The following is a 22,624-nucleotide window of genomic DNA, read 5'->3' on the forward strand; positions in this document are numbered from 1 at the left end:
GAAATTTCTATTACAAGCAGCTATCCAGATGGAGATGTAATATAAGATGAGCTGTTTTGCTATCATTGTTGCTATATAATTTAATTATTTTAGTGAATAATTCTATCATCTTATATCCTGAGCTGTACGAAAATAACTTGAGAGGAGTGAGTGAGGATTTCATCCATAGGGATCCAAAATTGAATTAGTTATGTAGTATTTTGGATTGGTGTGGGGTTTTGGGTTGCCATTTTCATAAAATGCATCACTAACAGTGTATTAGTTTTCTACCACTGTGTAAAAAATTATAAAATCTTGAGGCACCTGGGTGGCTCAGTCGTTAAGCGTCTGCCTTCGGCTCAGGTCATGATCCCAAGGTCCTGGGATCGAGCCCCGCATCGGGCTCCCTGCTCCGCGGGAAGCCTGCTTCTCCCTCTCCCACTCCCCCTGCTTGTGTTCCCTCTCTCGCTGTGTCTCTGTCAAAGAAATAAATAAATCTTTAAAAAAAAAAATTATAAAATCTTATTTGCTTAAAACAACACATGTTTATTGTCTTGCAATTTCTGGGGTCAGGAGTCTAGGTTTGGCTTAGCTTAGGGTCTCACATGGCTATAATGAAGGTGTGGACCACTGTGTTCTCATTTGGAAACTTGACTGGGGAAGAGTTAATTTCCAGTCTCACCCTGGTTGTTGGCAGAATTCATCTCCTTGCAGCTGTGTGATTGAGGACCCACTTCTTACTAGCTGTCAGCTTGGGGCCACACTTAAGTCCCAGAAGTCATCATACTATGGTGGAGGATCACTATGTGATCCATAGCTTATAACATAGATGTTTGCTTCTTCAAGGCATGCAGGAAAATCTGTCTACAATCTTCTGAAATGGAATCTAATATAATGTAACATAATCGTGAAAGTGATACCCCAATACCTTTGCCATATTTGGTGGCTTAACACAAGCCTGCTGTCATTCAAGGGGAAGGGATTATTCAAAGGAACAACTCAGTGGTGTGCCTCTCAAAATCAGAAGTTTTATTGCACATTTTTCATTTACTTCTTTATTGTCTTCTCTCTGTCCTAGAATACATGTCCCTTGAGAACAAGAAAATTTTTAAATGATATTGAAGATTTTATTTATTTACTTGTCAGAAAGAGAGAGGGGGCACAAGCAGGGGGAGCGGCAGACAGAGGGAGAAGCAGGCTCCTCGCTGCGCAGGGGGCCCGATGCAGGACTCCATGCCAGGACCCTAGGATCATGAACTGAGCCGAAGGCAGATGCTAAACCAGCTGAGCCACACAGGTGTCCCTTAAATTGTATTGAAAAGAAATGCTTTCTTATGAATAAAATCTAGACACAGAAAGTGTTTAAATATTTGTTTTAAAAGTTACTGATGAATTAATTACAAACAAACAAACTACAAATAAAGGAAAATATTAGTTATCTTTATACTTTATTAATTTAGTATTGTTTTTAGATATATTGACTTCAATAACTTGCTTAGTTTGCTGACCTCATCTACTGTCTGGACCTTCTAAGACTTAGTCACAAAGAAATATATTTAATTGTATTAATTGAGGAATAAGCTAAGTACCTGTGACAAAGAAGCCAGTAATACAATAACTGAAGTAAGGCAGGCGTGTTTTCTTACACAGCAGATTGGCCAATACAAACGGACAGGGCAGCTCAGTCTTCCAACTGTATCATCCATAAGGTACCATCCTTGTCTTCTTGGGCAAAACAGCACCAGGGACACCTCCATTTTCCAGAAAAAAAGAAAGGAGGAAAGAGTCAAGGTCCAGGGAAATAACTCCTGCTCATATCCGCTTGGCTCAAACATAGTCACAAGGCCACACATAGCTGTAAGGAAGCAATGGAATCTAGCTGCTAGATGTACGGTAGTAGCCCAGGACAAAGGGAGAAACAGAGTATGGGGAACAACTAGCCATCTTCTGTAATAGTAAAACAGTTTATCAGAGTTCCTGAGTAAGATGGCCAAATCAATTACAGGAGCTCTCTGATGACCTGGATTATTGTATCCCACTTGGAATGCTGGTGTGAGTCTCCTTTGAAATGCGTTTTTTGCTCACTTAGAAAATAGAATTAATGTAGCTTCGCCTGTGTTTGCCTAATAAGGTTTTTGTGATGAATACTCAGAAGATGGTGTTTTTCAAAAGTACTCTCTTGAGCTTACTAAACTGCCGCTAATAAGATAGTTGCACAAAGTCATTATATAAGTATCACAATTTTCCTTTTTAACCAATATAAGATTATTTTTCTTAAGAAAATAAAATAAAAATTTTAGCCCTCTTCCTTTTTTATAAAATGGTAAGAAAGTCTCTTTTTGAATATTCATGGCTTTTAATTTTCAAATTCTTAATTTCCAAAATTGTACCTAATTGTGATTTACCAGAGTATTAGGCTCTTGTTTTTACAAGTCTCATTTGGCTTGTTCAAGTGAAATTTTTTCTCTACATGCAAAATTCCATACTGAACAAACTGTCTTTTATACACAAGTTTCTGGAAAAACTAAGCAAGAGGATTTTTTTCCCCTGACACAGCAAATCATTTTTTTCAATCTGAATATTTAACCTCCCTTAGTCATCTCTACATGTCTTAAGTGATAATTGCAACTGTAAAATTATCTTCTCATGTCGTGATTATATACTCTAAAGAGTCCTGATCCCACAGAAAGAGTATTCTAAGGTGTAAGAAAGTGAAAGCACTGTTTACAACTGTAGATGAAACATAATACCCATATACTGTACTCTACCTATACATTAGTCACAAAGAAAGAACAAGTATGGGAAGGAAGACATAACAAAAATAGGCATCCAGCCACATCACACTTAAAATTCTAACAGTTCTAAATCTAATCCCAACTGCTCCCCTCACCACACACACACACACACACACACACACACACACACACCCCACGTTTTTTCTCAGTTCATTGCTCGAGCAAGCTTCCCTGTATGGCTTGCCTTTCTATCCTCCACTTCCCTAGCTCATGCTCATTTTTAACACTTAGTTCAATTATTGTCTCCTCTGGAGATCTTTCTGGGACCCTCAGGATGGATTGAGGGCCCCTTGTCCTGCATATTTCCCTGATTATATTTACTATGATGTGTTGATTTCTTTTTGTGTCTACCTCCCCATTAGGCTTAGAACTCCTTAAAGGTAGCAATGCATTTTATTTCCCTTTACTAGAGCCCAGATCAATGCCTGGTACATGATGTACCCTCAATTAATGTATGTTGAAAATATAAATTCATGAATTTTTAAAATCATAATATCTGTGACAATATTTAATGCCATATCATTGAATTGCAGGCATACTAGTTTAGGGATCTAATTTATCTAGAATTATTGTCAACACTAACTGAAATAATTATTTCGATATTCTGTTTGTTGAAAAAGGAAAGAGTAGGTTACTTTGTGTTCAGCATCTATTATGTGCAGACACATTTCTGGCACAAGTACATTGTCTCATCCACTCATTCATTCCACAAGTATTTATGGAGTGCTGACTATGTACTACCAACCACTTTAGGCAATAAAGACATAAAATAAAAACAACAGATAACAATCCCTGCCTTCATGGAGCTTATATGTCATGAGCAGGAGAGGTGGAGACAGGCAGGGAGGAGATAAGGCAGAAAGTAAACAAGAAAAATAAGTAAAATGTATTAAATTGCTAAGAACAGCAGGAAACAAGAATACAAAATATAGGCATAGAGGCTGAAATTTTGAATTGGATAGTCAGGGAGGGTCTTACTGAGCAAATGAATTTGAGTAAAGACCTAAATCAAGTGAAGGTGATGGCTGTACACCTGTCCAGGGGGATAGATGATAGAACAGGTAAGATAAGATAGTGAGACGCTTCTTATAGGCTTACCAATGTGAAGGTCATAGTGCCTTTCAGTAGAGTGGTGGAGGTAAAAACTGATAGAAGGGGATTCAAGAGTGAATGAGAGGAGAGAATCTGGCAAAGCAAGCTTAATTTAATCTTCTAAACAACTCTGTGAGCTAAGTAGTTTTAGTCCAGCTATAGATGAAATTTAAGACCAAACATGTTAAATAATTTGCCTGAAGTGCTCATAGTGCAGAGTTGGGATTCTAATCCAAGCGAAATCTATTTCCCCAAGAGCCCTCCAAATTAGCAAATTGTTCATTGGCTCTTTTGGCTATATTAATCAGTAGTTCAGAGTCAGCTCCACTGCACGGTAAATAATTTTAAAATAATTGGTACATAACTGATCATCATCACAAAAAACTATGATTCAGCTAGAAAGCTTTTGAATGGGTGACTGCATGAAGGTATGAATACTGATTCCAACACTTAGCAAAACACACAGTTCAAATCAGAGTAAGTGCCCTGCGCTGATACTTGCTCAACAAAATCGTAAGACTAAAAGAGTATTCATGCATTTCCCATGCAAAGCATTGAAGTAGACTGTATCCACAATATTAAAAGTCAGCAAGGCTGAAGCCCTACTCTTTTTAAAGATAATAGGAATTATAAATGAAATTATTATAATAGATGGTTGTAGAAATATTTTTCATGTTCTTCTTTAAGGGTTTGTGTGTGCGCATTTAATTTCCTGTAGATTATTTTTCTGGTTTTATACATCACTGGGGAGTCAGAAAATTTGGTAGGAGAGATAGACATCAATTTCACAAGAATGATGCATCATACAGATAAAGTAGGAGGATGTTTTAAAAATTCTTTTGTTATGGAAAATTTCAAACAAAAAATAAGTAGAATCGTATAACAAATTTCATGTGCCCACAGTTCAGCATCAATAGTCACCAACTCATGACCAATTTTGTTGCATCTCTATCCTCACCTACTTTCCTCTCCCACTGTCAGATTATTTTGAAGTAAATAAACATCATATCATTTTATCTGTATATATTTCAGTGTGAGGAGGAGATTTAAAAATAAGTAATTCACATGGCTTACTTACATGATAACAAGGTTTAAAAAAAAAAACATTTAAGCTCATCACCTTTATTTGGCAGTATCCAAGTTCAAATTGTACATAAATAATGGTATCTATGTTTTTGAAAATGTGTCTATTTTGTCTATTCATGCGTGTCTATTTTTATTTAATTGAGTATAGTTGGCACCCAACGCTACATTAGTTTTAGGCATACAACATAGTGATTCAACATCTCTATACGTTATGCTATGCTCACAAGTGTAGCTACGGTCTGTCATCATACAACACTATTACAATACCATTGGCTATATGCTCTTAGGCCATAGCTTTTATTCCCATGATTTATTGGGGAGATACAGGCTTTCAGTAACAGTATCTACTTTAGATGACCACATAGGCTAGGGCAGATTGAGTCTTGGAACATACCTTGCTTCTTATGCCTTTCAACTTAGACTTCTAGTGTATACTGATCCACTGTTTCCCACTGTGTCCTCCTGGCCAGGCCTTTCTTCTCAATTGCTTTCATTGGTGCCACATTCAAACCCCTGTTAGCCTCTCTCAGGTCTAGAATACCACTGCCCCTCATTCAAAACTGACACCTCTTTTTCAGCTCAAGTCCAGCCTCCTTCAGGAAGTCTTCCTGGACTACTATGAGTCACAGTGACTTCTCCATTTCTTGACCCTATTGCTCTTATAGTTTTGACCTTCACCATGCAAGATTTTATTATATATACTCTTCCATGTTTGCTTTCCCAACATTATTAAAAGCTCCTATAGGACAAAGATTATAATCTATAATTGATTTGTACCTTAAACTTCATTGCACCTGCCACATAACTGGTTATATAGCAAGTATGCAATAAATATGCATTCACTTATTAATAAACTTAATGGATTCAAATATATGCACAGGACCAGAAATGCCAGATTGAGTTTCTTTGCATGTAATATTTATTTAAATGTGCAAACTGCTCAAGTTCTCCCAAAGAGAAATTTACTAATAACCTACAGCCTCTTAGAAGTTAAAAAAAAAACAAAAAAACAAAGCTCTAATTTAAATTCTTCAAGATTTAAGATTTACCTAATCATGATGATAGTCCTGACATAGATCTCTTTGGTATTTATTTCTTATAAAGTCCCTGAAAGTCATCTCCTTAAGAAATACCAGGAACACTTCAGTAAAGACTGAATGTTCTCTCTTATTTCAAGAGAGTTCATCATAAATGCTGAATAGGGGACAGCCTCGAAAATAGCACTACTCAATCTATTTCATTTATATTGCAAGGCATTTGAAAATGGAATATTTTATGTGCTGAACCAATTTGATTTCTCTGTATGATTTGCCATTCATATTTTTTTCTTTTTCCACTCAAGCCTATGATTTTAATAGTGATTATATAGAGAGACAAACATGCGAATGAAAGTGATACAGAATTTGTCATTATTCTTGATAGAAACAGTACTCTATGAAACTTTGGTATTAAAATTGACTCCATGATAATATTAGAAAGAAAATAAGCTGGCTATCTTAACAATATTTATTAAAGTATCTACGGTAGGTGTCACAAAGTTCAGGGGTTATCATTTCTTAGACTATTTCTCAATTGCAGACAAAATCTTTTAGAGAATATCAACTTTTGTTTACCCTATTTCCTCTGAATATCAGTGAGTACCTAATGTACATGTGCCCCTCAAGTATTTGATGGGAGTAATTATTGGATAGATGATGTTAATTTCATGATGGAGCAAGAAAGAAGATGCCTCTCTATGATAATATTTGGAAGGAAAGACTATCCATGCAAACTGCTGTACTCCAACTTAAATTTTAATCCCCAATAGGAGAAAGTCAATAGGGGAAAGAGAGGAGTGTAGGCACCCCCTGAACTCTCCTCCGACGCTGGAAGGTCTGAATACCAACAGTCAGCAATCCCAGGTCTCAGCCCCTAGAGGAAGTAGAAAAATAGCTCTGTGGCTCAGAATCATTAAAATAAGTGGTAGTACCTAAAATGTATTAAGTGTTTTACTATGTCAATCACTGCACTAAGTGCTTCACAGGCATTATCTTATTTTGATTTCATCACAAACCTGTAAGATATCATCTTTTATGTCCATATTGCAGGTGAGGGGCTGAGAGCCCTGAAGCCCTGGGGCATTATCCTAGAGCCCCCACACTTAGCTTTCCTTCATACTGCCTCTTTCCCGAAACAATTCCTCTCCATGTGACTTTATCTTAACACTTACTCTCTCATGTATGTCATAGCTTGTATCCCAACCCGCGAGTGGCAAGTTTCCAAACTTGCTACTGTAACTAGTTAATGTAAGTTCATTCATTTGCCCACAAGCCTAATGAAACCAGAGTCTTTTGTGTTACTTTGCTCCCTGTCTTCCCTTGTGAAATGCATATCTTCTAATAATATAGGAACCATTATCAAGCATGGATCTCAGTCCTAGAAATTTAACTCTGCCTTCTCTTCTCTAACTGAAATGAAACCCTAATATCTGCATTTAACTTTGCCCTTTGTCATGATATAAGCAACCTGCCTGTCCGACCCTCAGAACTAGGCTCCTGGTCTAATCCAATCTTCTGGACTCACATCTCCATGTCTGTCTCCCTTAATGGACCCTTGTGGTATCACCTGGTTCCTAGTGTCCTCTCTCCCCAGGACCCAGTCAGGTTGGTTCTGCTTCAATGCTCACTTAGATTCTACCTTCACAGAGAAGGAAGTCATGCCTGAATCTGGCATAGTCTCCTTCCCCTGGCTCCAAGAAATAAACTTTCAGAAATCTACCTAGCTCCAAACCCCAGTGGATGATACTTTCAAGCTCAATGTTCATTCACTAGAAGTATTATTCTTAAAGGGAAGTGTGAGCTTGTGCTCAATATTATAATATAATTAAGGTTATCTTTCTGTATCCTTTATTGTCCCCTAAATAGATGATGTCTAATGAATTAAGCTAGCAGGGACATCTTTAGATACAGAGATCAGTGGGGAAATGTGAACTCAAATCTCCCTGGTTTTCCTTCTCACTTTCTTCCTCCATTATGTTCCCTCTCCACAAAAGAGAAGTCCAAATGCTACCAATTTAGGCACCTTAATCAGGTCTGCCCTTCTTGAGAGTTGAACTATCACATAAACTTATTTTCTCTGTTTTGCTCAAAACAAACAAAATGACCCCTAACTTAATCAGCCTTAATCAGCCTCCTTTGACAAATTCACATTACAGTAGCAATTACTTATAACACCTTCATGCTTTATTCTTCTTGATAACAACTCTATATTTAATGAGCACACTTAGAAAGTGAACCATGAGCCATAAGAATATATTTCTAGTTCTGAAGTTTCAAGAAATGTGATAAAAGATAAATTAGAGTCAGGGAGATTTTCTTCATGCCTCTAAATAACACCAAGTGAAAACAGTCCTGTTGTTTGACCTTGGAGTCATATTTTCAAATTTCATATAATGATATGCCTTCTTTAAAAAAGAGAAATGATATTTTTGAACACTTACTCTATGCCTATGCACTGTGTGTTTTGCCTATGCAATTTCATTTAATCCTCAGTAACAGTCCTGTTCAATGGGTGATATTTTCCCCCATTTTATAAAGAAACTGGGCTCAGCAAGATCAGGTAGATTCCAGTTTTTTTTTCTCAGTTAAGCAATTGGCTGAGAATTGGAACCCAGATGTGCCTGCCTCCAAACCATGGTCTTTATTCACACCGCTCAATTTAACCGGCCCAGCGAAAGGTATGTTACTGAAGGATTGCTACATATTTTTTCACAGATGCACCAAGATCTTGGCCTACCATTCACCCTCTAATAATAAAAGCTCCAGGAAGTAAGAACCTTGTTTTTTTTTGGGGGGGGGGGTTGGGGGGCTTTTGGGGGTTTGTTTGTTTGTTTTTGCTTTATATAACTAGTGCCTAGAAAAAGGAATGAAACATGCTAGTAGCTGTGGTAGGTGGAATGATGGTCCCCAAAGTTGTCCATACCCTGATCCCCAGAACCTGTCAATATATTTCCTTACATGGTAAAAGAAACTTTGCAGATGTGATTAAGGGTATAGACCTTGAGATGGGGAGACAATCCTGGATTATCCAGGTGGACCCAGTTGATCACATGATTCTTGAAAGTGGAGAACTCTTGCAGGCTTTGATCAGAGGGAAAGATGTGAAGACAAAAGAAGGGTTAATAAGGGATGCAACATTTCTGGCTTTAAGTATGGAGGAAGGAAAGTTAGAAGCCAAGAATATAGCAGCTTTAAGAAGCTGGAAAAGGCAAGGAAATAGATTCTCCCCCAGAGTCTCCAGAAAAGAATATAGTCTTGCCAACACTTTGATTTTAGCTCAGGGTGACCCATGTCAGACTTCTGACCTATAGAACTATAAGATCATATATTTATGTTATTTTCAGTGACTAAGTTTGTGGCAATTTGTTACAGCAGTAATACAAAACTAATATAGTACCTTAATATTTATGGAACAAATAAATGAATTAATCCACAGATTGACATTGTCCAAAAACTGGACCCCCATGTCAAGGATCAAAAGTACAGAGGTCCAACTTCCATTTGATCTTTTATGAATAACTAGCTGTTCATGGAGTTTGCTAAATGAGGATTTTATGACTTAATGAGGTTTACATCTATTTAATTTTATTCTACATTGTATATTTCAAACAATGTTCAAAATATATTTGCCTTTGGGTGGGTGTCATCAAAAATTCACAAGGACCCATGTACCGAGAACTATGAATTTGATTACTCTTGGTTTTGCCCTACCTGATCTAATGGTCATGTAAAATCAAGTGTCAGACCAAGCTGATTGCCTTTGTCCTAAAAGAGGAAACACATTTATTCTTTAATGGTGTCTAAATGAGTCTAAACTCAGGAATAAGCTAGAGAGATGATGGGAGTATTTAAGATTCTCAACAACATACTCCAACGAATACAGTAAATTTCAGGTACAATAGACCAGTACCTTACATTCCTAGAACTGAGAGCTCTTGCCTTTCTGTAAAACAAATTTGTGCAAATTGCTACAAAGACTTTTCGAGACACTCTGCTTTAGTGAGTTTAGCACAAAACCTGAGTTACTCTGAAGTCTGACACCCAATTTTTGTAGTATTTCCACAGTTATCACCTTGTGTCTGTATCTCTCATTATCAATCTGTCTATGATAATATTGGCCCCACTTAGAGACAGTCTCCATCTTCAGAACCCAAAGTGGCAATACCATGCGTATATTCCCCAAAATGGGCAGAACAGAATGATTTAGGTCACTGAGGGTTCTCCTATGGGTACTAAAAGGTTTGCTGAATGAAAATAAGGCTTATGTTTTTAAGTGCAAAGTAGATGCATGAGGAGTGATTCCAAAGGAAAAGAGAGTTAGCTTTGCTGTGACAAGGGCATGGGTAAGACAGGAGAGTGGCTGTGGTTCCTCAAGTGGCAAGAGCCTACCCAAAAATTCAGGATCTCTGATAATGGCACATGGGTGCTAAGGGGCTGATCACAAAAAGCAGAGGCCTTGGGAAGGGTGACAGAGATCCCCAGATTCTTAAGGAAGGAGCAGCCATGTTGGATCCTGATGGTACTGCTACCAGATGGACTATAACTCTGCTATGCACAAAATTAGTGCTGCAACACCACCCCAGAGCTCCACGTCTCATTTACTTTCTGCTATCCATGCACTGTTCTCAGGTGGGGCCCTCTTGAAATATATTTCTTAAACATCAAAATGGTCAGCAATGCTGCTTCTACCTTCCCTACTATTGCTAGCTGAGCAGGGGCTCTGTAACCCCAGACTCGAGAGTTCCCAGAGCTGTTACTCTGAGACCATAACTTTTCTCCCATTTCCAGTACTGCTACCCAGGTGCCAACAGGACCTAGTGTCCCATGAACTGGAGCACTAGTCCTGTATCATTGCAAAACTTCCTCAAAATGGTCTCTCCAGCCGCCATGTTACAGGCTTTATTTATATGTGCACACACAGGCACACACACACCTTTCTCTCAAGATGCACAGATACATCATAGTGGCTAGACTGGAATGAACTCCCCAATCAGCTGCCTTGTCATACCCAGAGCACCTCTTCTCTCCAGCACTCAGGCTTTGTTGTTCAGTCTAGCTTACTCTATTTGATAAAGTCTTCATTTTACTTTTAGATGCCTCCATTTTTTCCCCTACTATTCCACTTCCACCAGGTTTACCCCTGCCCGTAAGCCAAAATGGCATATGTCCAACCATAAGAGTTCAGTGGTGGACTGGGTTGTTTTCAGAGAGACCTTCAGCCCCACGGAAATCTACAGATATGTCAGGTGTTGGGGGCAGAGGGGAGTCCTAAGATGGAACTGTCCCCTACATGTTCACAGAGGTAAAAAAAAAAAAAAAAAAAAAAAAGGAGGCCACTGTGGTTCCCACAGAGTGAATAAAAAGAAAATAATAGGATTAGATTGGGTTGCTGAGAAATGAGAAGCAACCAACGGAAGAGACTGAGTGTAGCTAACTCCTGAGGAGGTCTGCTCAAAGGGAACTGAGAAAACTCTTAATTATGCTCTGTTTGCCTATCTGGATAGCTTTCCACTCTGATATGGCTGATTTACATACTAGATTTGCTTTATCAGTTCTTACTATCTTGAGGGACTGAAAGATTATGGTAATCGTTAGTACTGTTCACCAAATATTTTTGGTTCTCCTTCAGAGTACATGGTAGGATTGAGCTTGTTTTCTCCCCATGTGACCTGTTCTGGGAGTGCTGGGAAGCTTTAAGAGATAGTACAGAATTCCCTACACTCTCTTTCCACCTGCATTGGTGAACAACAGCCTTCAAGATGAGGTCAACTTCATTAGCCTGGGCCCTGGAGTAAGGACACATGAGCTAGGGTCTCCAGTCAACACCTGATGGGCAAGTGATTTAAATGAAAAAATAAACATTTTGTGGCCAATAAGATCTTAGGAGTGTTTGTTACCACAGCATAACCTAGTCTAACCCAACTGACAAAAGAATGTATTAAGTTTACTTAATATTTTTAGTAATATGCATAAAAGGAAGAAAATTTGAAGACTCAATCTGTATTCAAGTTATCTGAATAAATCACCCAAAATGAGGTTAACACTATATTCATCCCACCAATTGTAATAAATCACAAAAATTACATTCAAATGTTATCTCCTAAAGCTATGTCATGTTTCATGTATGTTGTATTTCATTAACCTAATTGAATACAACCCTCATGCAAGTGACAGTTTTAAGAGAGAAAATCATATTAGTTTCAAACTGCATAATCTTAAGTGAGAATAATAACAAAATATAGAATGTATGTATTGCTAGCTCCTTCAAGACCCCCAGGATTACTTGAAGGCCTCTTTTGCCTGAAAAGACAAGTAGAGTTATGTGTCGTTTTTATAATCTAGACACATTACAGTAAAACTGTAGAAAAACCCAGATAATTTAACATATGCTCTTCCCACAAGGCACTTATAGCCTAAGAAGTTAGGGATCAGGGTAGGAAACGTAACAGACATGTACAGCCTTGTTTTATGGGTTTGTTTTGTTTTCTTTTAGTATTGCATGATCAAACATTATACACATATCACTTCTTCCCTATTTACTTAGATGCAAAAAAACCCAGCACTTTTTATTTATCTCAAGATACAATAGTGAATCTGCAGGGAAGATCCACCTCCTCTAGTCTCCATTAGCTTAATCTAATTCTGATTTGAGTTCTAGTTTGTTCTCCCTATGCTTATCTTGCCCATTAGATAGTAACTAACCTTCTTGAAGGCAGCATCAGTTATCAATCATCTTTGTATCTCCTAGAACATCCAGATTAGAGCTTTACACGTGGTTAGCACTCAATAGTTGTGTGCTGAGTAAATGAATCTTTCAATATATCAAACAATACACACAGGTAAAAATATAGACACTCATCAACAAACATTACAATAAATCCAGAGTTGTGGCTCTGATGAGTTCATTGGGAAATTGTAAAACTGAAAAGGGATGATTGGAAATGAAATATCAGAAAAAAGCTTGGGAGAAAGGAAGACCCTGAGGTATCTGGGGGATCTGCTAGAGAACTTCAAAGCAGTCAAGAGAATAAGTGCTTGAAGAAACCCTGGCTTCTGAGTTGGTAGTGGGTATTAAATGCTGTGTATATTGGGGACAAACTCTGCTAGGACCAAGTAAGTTGGTATTTATATACTCTCACCATAACTGTATTTACTTTCTTTTGGAAATTAATAGATAAATCTAGTATTGTAATTAGTTTGGGAAGTCATGAGATGAAACATGCTCTGTAAGAAGAAGCAGATTATATACATTCAACCATTTAGCTATATTCAGCTTCTAATCATTACTACTGGAAATATTCAAAAATACGCCATAAAAAGAGAAGCATTCATTTTTCTTATAGCTTTTAACCAACTTAATGATCTTTAAAGTGTCTTTTGGTGTATTTAAATGGAGAAGCATTACCAAGCAGCTTTTTAAAACAGACCTGACTAAATCCTATCTCCTTGACCATGATCAAGTTGCATTTCCTCTTTACCTACCAATGTTGAGGAGAGTGTTAACTGCCCTAAAGCACATTCAGCACCCAGTATGATATCTACATCATAGTAGGTATTTGATAAATGTTCATTTTCTTCTTTTCTTCCAGGTATACTAAGCTAGGCAATATACAAGTTAAAATGTTATGGACCCTGTGGATTTGTGTTTTCCATACAGATGTTTTGCTTTCAAATAATTCTGACCCTACTAAGTAAATTTTTTTTTTTAAAGATTTTATTTATTTGACAGAGAGAGACACAGCGAGAGAGGGAACACAAGCAGGAAGAGTGGGAGAGGGAGAAGCAGGCTTCCCGCCAAGCAGGGAGCCCGATGTGGGGCTCGATCCCAGGACCCTGGGACCATGACCTGAGCCGAAGGCAGACGCTTAATGACTGAGCCACCCAGGTGCCCCTACTAAGTAAATATTATTGTGGATAGTATATTATTACATTTTTATAATAATTAAATTATGTTTGATAATTCAATTTAGCTATAATAATTCAGTTAAATAATTATGACAATTAGATTATCTGTCATAACTTGACATACAGTCCTTCTCATCTTTAGCATCTTTAACTTCTTGGAATCCCATACTAAATATATTCCAAATAGATGTACGTTTTTTCAGAAGTCCAATGCAATTATTCCACATCACCAACATCAAAGCAATTACTGCAGAACCTTAGTCACTCTTACAGAACTAAATGAGCAAGGAGAAACCAGTGCTTTACATTGTGGTTTAAAGCTATACAGGATATAATAGGAATCAGATGAAAGTCTAGTATCTGTGTTACCATACACACATACATATATAGAATACTGAATCAAATATAAAATTAATCTTAGTATATGGTATATCTAGTAAAATGGTCTTTAGTATAATAAAATCAAGTATGACTGGCTGACTCTTACAGCCAATGTATAATTGCAATTACCAAAGAGGGAACCACAGAATACGCTTCTAACTGGAAAACAAGCTCTTTCCAGTTTATTGCTTTGGCTCTCATAGGACTCAGTGCACTCCCCATAGTCAGTAATTATAAAGTCATAATTGTACAGGGTTCTAAATGTCATAAATCTAATCGGTACCTCACCTAATTAGCCAACATGTTAGACTACTTTGTTGGTGTTTGTAAATAAATAAATAAATAAATACGTTATTAGGAAAATGAGCTAACATGCCTTCTAGTAAATTCTGAGATCTTGTGTATGCCGTGTTTTCCTCCAGGTCAAGCATTTCTTTAATGTAATTATTCATAATACGTACAGCAAGAGTTCCATTTGTTATGTTTGATAAATAAGCTGAGCCATATTCTCTTAAAATACAGTTTTAAATTAATATATTATTCCTGGTTATTAACAGGGAAAACCAGTGTAAGCTCTGCCCTTCCTGCCTGTGTTTAAAATAGAGGCTTCTAATACAACTGTCTAATGCGGCATGAGCTTTGTCTAAGCAGACTGCCAGTTATGTGGGAGGTTTCTTTTTTTTCCCCTCCTCTCTCTCTTTCCTTGACAACTGTTGCTTGATGGATGCTGTATAAGGGAAGATGTGGTGTTTGGTCGATGTGTGGTAGGTAAGAAAAGTACTATATTCTCAAATAAATGACAGAAATTCCTTCCTGACAAAAGAAATGAACATTAGAAATGAACTCTCTGAATATAGCTGCAGTAGATAAACAGACCACAATCATTTAAGTAATACTTTGATTTCTCTATGACAAAAAGTTTCCATTAGTCACCAATGAGAGATAATCCCTAGGTAAGAACAAATCTCAATTTCATGTGCATCCCTGCTGCTACCAGAATTCAAACCTCAGAGGATGCTTCCTTCTGTAATGCACATTGAGTCTACAACTGAAAATAAAATACTTTATAGGTAACCACATCTGAGAGGTACAACTGGTAAATTGTATGGCACAGATGGGGAGACAGGTTAACCTTCCTGGGAAAACTGGATTTAGTCCATAAAGAATGCCTGCTTTGAATAGGGATCATAAGACTTCCCCTACAGAACATGAACACCAAGGCAGACTCACAGAGCAAATTTAAATTGCAGTGTTATAGAATCTGAAACCTCTTGAGTAATTTTGAATATCATCTAGTATGGATTAATAACTTTATGCATTACGCGATTCTAGGAAGAGTCAACAATCATGCATCAGAGCCCAAAGTGAGGGGAGATTTCTGGAGAAATTGCAGAAGGTAATGTCTGGAAATTAACCACGAAGGTTCTTAAGATTCAGCCTTCCTAGAATTTAATAAGGAACCTCCTGTTTTCTCCAACTAATTTCCCAATTCATTCCAAAGCACCCAGAGCCTTCTAAGATTAAGTTTGAGCTAATTTGTTAAAATGTAACAATAAATATATTTTTAAATTTTTATTATTGAAGTATATTTGACATACAATGTTATATTAGCTACAGGTATACAACATAGTGATTGGACCAGTCTACATATTATGCAATGCTCAGCACAACCATCTTCCACCATACAACATTATTACAATATTATTGGCTATATTCCCTATGCTGTACTTTTCATCTCCAGGACTTATTGTTTTATAACTAGAAGTTTGTATCTCTCAATCCTTTTCAACTATTTCATCAATCCCCCCAACCCTCCTCCCCTCTGGCAACTACCAGTTTGTTCCATGTATTTATGAGTCTGTTTCTACTTGTTTGTTTTATTTTTTAGATTCCACATATAAGTGAAATCATATGGTATCTGTCTTTCTCTGTCTGACTTATTTCATTTAACGTAATATCCTTTGGGTCTACCCTGTTGTCACAAATGACAAGATCTCATTTTGTTTGGCTGAGCAATCTTCCATTGTATGTATACACTACATCTCCTTTATCCATTTATCAATTAATGGACACTTGGCTTGTTTCCATATCTTGGTTATTGTAAATAATGCTGCAATAAACATATGAGATGCATGTATCTTTTCAAATTAGTGTTTTTGTTTTCCTTGGGTAAATACCCAGTAGTGGAATTACTGGATTGTGTGGTGTTTCTGTTTTTAATTTTTTGAGGGACTTCCATACAGTTTTCCACAGTGGTTGCATCAATTTACCTTCTTACCAACAGTGCATAAATGTTCCCTTTTCTCTACATTCTCACCAACACTTGTTATTTCTTGTATTTTTGATGCTTGACATTCTGACTGATGTGAGGTGATATCTCATTGTGATTTTGATTTTCATTTCCCTGATGATAAGTGATGTTGAGTATATTTTCATTTGTCTGTTGACCATCTGTATGTCTTCTTTGGGAAAATGTCTATTTGGGTCCTCTGCCCATGTTTTATTCAGATTATATGGGGATTTTTGGTGTTGAGTTGTATAAGTTCTTTATTTATTTTAAACATTAAACCCTTATCAGATATATCATTTGCAAGTATCTTCTCCCATTCAGTAGGTTGCCTTTCATTTTGTTGATGGCTTCTTTGCTGTGCAAAAGCTTTTTATTTTAGTGTGTCCCTATAGGTTGCTTTTGTTTCCCTGAGAAGACATATCCATAAACATCTTGCTAAAGCCAATGTCCAAGAGATTACTGCCTATGTTTTCTTTTAGGAGTTTTATGGTTTCCAGTCTCACATTTAGGTCTTTAATCCATTTTGAGTTTATTTTCATGTACAGTGTAAGAAAGTGATTCAGTTTCTTTCTCTTGCATGTAGCTGTCCAGTTTTCCCAACCATTTGTTGAAGAGACTGTCTTTTCCCCATTGTATATTCTTGCCTCCTTTGTCATAGATTAATTGGCCCTATACATGTACATTTATTTCTGGGCTCTCTCTTCTGTCCCATTAATCTATGTGTCTGTTTTTTGTGCCAGTACCAGACTGTTTTGATTACTACAGCTTTGTACTATATCTTGAAATTTGAAATTGTGATAACTCTAGCTTTGTTGTTCTTTCTCAAGATTTCTTTGGCTATTCAGGGTCTTTTATGATTTCATACAAAGTTTAGGATTATTTTTTCTAGTTCTGTGGAAAAATACTATTGGTATTTTGATAGGAATTGCATTAAATCTATAGATTCTGTAGTAATAATATTTTTAAACTTTCAAAAACAATGTTTCCTATAGGACAGAGGGTAAAAAGGAGCAGTGGGAAGGCAGGTAAGCATCCCGCATTCATATATACGTACACGTGTATGAAAGCAGTGGAGGTGGCTGAACAGTATTGCTGTTCTTTGCTAGCTTGGAACCTTCATTCAGAAGATAAAATGGAAAGTAAGATTAACATACTCAATATCCAGAAAAAAGAATTAAATTAATGATGTTTAGAAAATCATTTTCCTTTCCGGGCACCTGGATGGCTCAGTCGGTTAAGCGTCCAACTCTTGATTTTGACTCAGGTCATGATCTCAGGGTGGTCGTGGGATCGAGCTCCTCGTTGCACTCTGTGCTCAGTGCAAAGTCGGTTTGAGATTTTCTCTTTCCCTCTCCCTCTGCCCCTCCCCCAGCTCGCATGCTCTCTCTAAAAAAATAAATAATTAAATGCCATTTTCTTTTTCAATAAGGGGAAAAAATGTAACAATGGGGAAAATATTTGTTAGGCTTTAATTTTTTTTTTAAAGATTTTATTTATTTATTTGACAGAGAGAGACACAGAGAGAGGAAACACAAGCAGGGGGAGTGGGAGAGGGAGAAGCAGGCTTCCCACTGAGCAGGGAGCCCGACGCGGGGCTCAAACCCAGGACCCCGGGATCATGACCCGAGCCGAAGGCAGACGCCCAACAACTGAGCCACCCAGGTGCCCCTAAGTTAGGCTTTTAATTGATTAACTTTTCAGTCCTAAGGTTGTTTCTTTATTTTTGCTCCAGATTCAGATTTTAAATGAAATTTGATAGAGCTCCTAATTCTCTGCCATCAGTTTTTAAATTTACTTGTTTTGTTTCTCCACTAAATAGAATCTTGATAATCAACATATGTTCTTGTGTTGATATGGTCTTTCCTATTTTATTCTTTTCTCCAGTCTTTTTCTTTCCAGGCTCTTAAAGCATGTACATTCTTGGCCTAATGAGAAAGTTTATACTTAGAAATTGCCATTTATGGCATGCCTCAGAACTTATCTTGAAACTGCTCAATATCTGTTATAGTTGGAGCCAAGAAATACTGGTTACGAATTTCTTGCAAGTGTTTTAGAGTTTTCATAACCATGTTATGTTGCCTAGAATATAGTTCAAGAATTTTTGGAGAACCTTATTTTTATATCACATTACTCTATCTTTGAGATAGAATCTAGTGGTAGGGTCATCAATTTTATTTGTTTACTGTTTCAAGGCATTTCTTAAATTTCAGGCCTCTTTTTATTTTTTTATAACTAAATTTATTCCTCCCATTTTTACACAGGCAATGCTTCTATGTCCTCAATTTTTCCTCACTTTAAAAAAAAGATCATTTTAATCTATTTGTAATAGCTCTTATTCCAGTGGTTTCTAATCATCTTTGAATTTTGATACTGATTATATCTGATTAATCAATGTTTTCCATTGCTTTCTCATGTAGGGTATCTATGAATTAAGTCAAATACAATTAATCTAGTTTTGAGACTTTCCACAATACCTTTTGGCATATGCAAGCACACTTGTATACAAAAGCAGTTTTCAGAAATCACTCTTTCCCATAAACTATTTACTGTGTTATATCCTTGATAGTATCTTCCAGACTCAAGGACTATAATTGTATCAGACTTGGCTCGCTGGATATCCTTAGAATTCTTGGAAAGCAAAGATTATTGGCACATAGGAGTTTGGAGAGAAGAGACTATACCAAACCCCTGTGTGCCCGATGAGCAGCTGAGCCTGAGCAGTGAAGGGACATGCCCAAAGTCTAGCCTCCAGCTCATAAGACTCTGAGCCACAGATTTGGGTAGCGTTCCTTGCCCTGTTTCTGAGCTGAAGACTAACAAGATAGTATCTTAGCTTTTTCACTTTAGAATAGCAGTTTTATGCCTCTTAGGGAAGATGTGTCTAATGAGTCAACCTGAAAACAATTTCACTTATTTAGAGAAAGAAATAATTAAGTATGTGCCAATGAAACAGGTAGCAAAAAATAGTGGCTAAACTCTTTCCTGCCAGTGTTTTGCTAACCATTGGCTCATTATATAGTGTTCTCAAGCCTCAGTTTCCTCTTTAGAGAAATGACACTAAAAGTAATGCCTGATTAGGTTTTTCGGGCATTTACCAGCTATGAAAATAAGTGCCATGTAAATACATAAAAACACAAACCAAGCATGTCGCTGACCATTTACAGACTTAGATTATTACATATAAAACTCTTCCATATTTTTGTTATTCCATGTAAAAAATAGACTATTCCATGTGAATTTTCATGTCAATTACATTTACTTTCAAACAAGTTTCTCCAGAGGCAACAACAACAACAAAAAATGTGAGTGTGATAGCTATGTGGATACACACACATACATGTATACATACACGTACAGAAGGAAAGACTTTTCAACTTGACTTAAAATGTTGGACAGTTTTAGCTGATAATCAAGTTTTATAGATAAATATCTTGCCTGTTTTATAAATAAATATGGTAATTATATTTAATATCATTACTGGTGGTTATCATTATTCTACTAGCCTCACTTTGCATATTTAGTCAAAACCCCTCTGAAACATGATAATTCAAAAAAAAATCACAAAATGTGGGGTCGGGTCCCACTATTGTGAGAGTAATAGTTGTTGGGGTGCCTCAATTCTGATGATCTTCATTCACTCTTCATCTCAGCAACTCACTATCCTAAGCCGCACTCTGCCTAGGTATTAGCCCTGAATTTTGTCCCCTGCCCCCACCAATTCACAGGTTGAGGCTTTAATGCCCAGTGTGACTGTATTTGGAGATAGGGCCTTTAAGGAGGTAATTAGGGTTAAATGCCTTCGTAAGGGCGGAGCCCTAATCCAGTAAGACAGGTGCCCGTAGAAGAAAGAGACACAAATGGGTGTGAGTAGACAAAAGAAAGGCCATGTGGGGACACAGAGAGAAGGCAACCATCTGAAAGCCAAGGAGACAGGCCTCTGGAGAAACCAGTCCTGTCAGTACCTTGATCTTGAACTTCCATCTTCCACAATTATGAGAAAATACATTTCTGTTGCATAAGCCATCCAGTCTGTAATATCTTGTTATGGCAGCCCAGGCTGACTAATGCACTAGGCAACCATAAAGTCCAAATTCTTTTATTACCTCCAACCCTTCCAGCTTCCTACTTTTTCACTCCCACTACCCTACTCTCTAAGCTCCATGAGGACTCTGGTCCCCAACGGTTGATTTTCTTCTCATATTTGTCTCTCTCCAGCTATTCATGAGATAGGTCCAATCGGTCCGAAGCTTGTGCATCTGCCACATGATGACACATGCTAGCAGAAAATAAGGGAGGAACCTATGACCCCGCTCTTGTAAAAACCTCTTACCGTTATCCTTAACTGATTACCTCGCTTAATGTTTTACTCCTGCCACACCTGCCTGACAAGACCCCAAACCTGAATTGATAGAACTGTCTCATCTCTCCATTCAGACACCCATTCTGACACCTATTCCGGCTGAAGAAACTCAAACAAGTTTAACTTGGTATCACCACAGAGTCCTGCTGCCTAGGTTTCTGTTCCATTTCCTTTCCCATTTTCCTCAGTCTCAAACATTTCACTTCCTCCTTCAAACTCCGTAAGTGTCATCACTCTCTTCAGGCTTCAGCAAATGACTCTGCTTCCGGCTTCATGGAGAGGCACGGGGCTTCCAGATTTGCCTTCCCCATCCCCTCTGAAGGGGCAAACTTCTCCACTCATTCCTGCACGCTAGAGGACATGTTTCTGAATGATTCCCCTCCTTTCTTGCAAACCTGTAAACTATCTTGATCTTATCCTGTCTCAAACAAGCATTTGTATTCTCCATTAATAAAACAAACAAGCAAAACCAAACAACAACAAACACCCCAACCCTACCACTACTTCCAGCAACCATTCTGATTCTTTCCTTACCTACATAGCCAGGTTCTGCAGAAGATAGCTGTGTTTGAGCTCTTTGATTCCTATCCGATATTTACCGCACCTTCCACTATAACTTGGCCTCAGCACTACCATTCTGCTAAGCAGCGGTCAGCAAACTTCTTCTGTAAAGACCCAGATGGTAAATATTTTTGGTTTTGCAGGCCATACGGTTTCTGTTGCAACTACTCAGCTTTGTTGTTACAGCGTGAAAACCGGCACAGACAATACATAAACAAATGATATTAGATGCATTCCAATAAAACTTTTTATGGATGCTGAAATATGAATTGTAATAAAATATTTGTGGATAGCAAAATATTATTGTACTTTGGATTTTTTTTGAACCATTTGAAAATACAAAAACATTCTTGCCTTATCAACCACACACAAACAGGTGGCAGGCCAGATTTGGCCTGCAGGCAGTCTTCAAACTCATGCACTAGACCTATTCTTTCCAGCATTACCAATGACCTCCATATTACATTCAAACTAATGGGTATTTGTACTATCCTTAGCTCACTAGACTTCTTTCCTGAATTGTCCTCTAGACCACTTCTTCTTAAAGCTCTTCTCTTCCCCGTATTTTGTAACACTGCTCTTCTCTATGTTTCATTTTTTTCCTGTCTGAACATTTTTTTCTGTTTTCCTTCCTGGACCCCTCTACTCCAGCTACCGCTTAAATGTCAGCGTTCTGTAAATTATGCACATTCTCACTGGGGGACCTCATCCGCAGCCTTGGCCTCAACATACCCATGTCTTCTCAGTGTACCAGCCCATCTTTGATTCTTGATTTCCCTCTGAGCTCCAGACAGACATAATAGACATTTCTATCTAGAGATCCCAGAAGCATTCAAATGTAACTTTTCCTAGACTGCAGCTAGTATATATCTATAAAGTCTTTTCCACCCATGAACAAACAACTGTTGTTCATTTGTCAGGACTAAAAAACAAACCACAAATTGTCCTACCTAGAAGTTTCCATATTTTCTCTCTCCCTCCCTTTCACCCTCTCTCTCTCTCTCTACACACACACATACACACACACTCACTCACCAGTACTGTTGAGTCTATCTCCTTAAATGTTCTCATATTTGTTAACTATGCCCAGCTCTACTACCTTACTGGAGGTCTTGATGCTTTCTGTCCTGGAGTACTA

General features: G+C 37.5%; 1 long non-coding RNA gene across 1 annotated transcript in view; it reads right to left on the bottom strand.

The window, feature by feature from the left end:
• The window catches only part of LOC144381567 (uncharacterized), a 74,653-nt gene that overhangs the window by 46,160 nt on the left and 5,869 nt on the right, over positions 1–22,624 (bottom strand). Inside the window, exon 2 of the long non-coding RNA XR_013446928.1 lies at positions 1,569–1,730. This is a non-coding gene — a long non-coding RNA (uncharacterized LOC144381567). The remainder of the gene's footprint in view (positions 1–1,568; positions 1,731–22,624) is intronic.

The sequence above is a fragment of the Halichoerus grypus genome, chromosome 4, assembly GCF_964656455.1.
Source record: "Halichoerus grypus chromosome 4, mHalGry1.hap1.1, whole genome shotgun sequence".
NCBI classification, from domain to species: Eukaryota; Metazoa; Chordata; class Mammalia; order Carnivora; family Phocidae; genus Halichoerus; species Halichoerus grypus.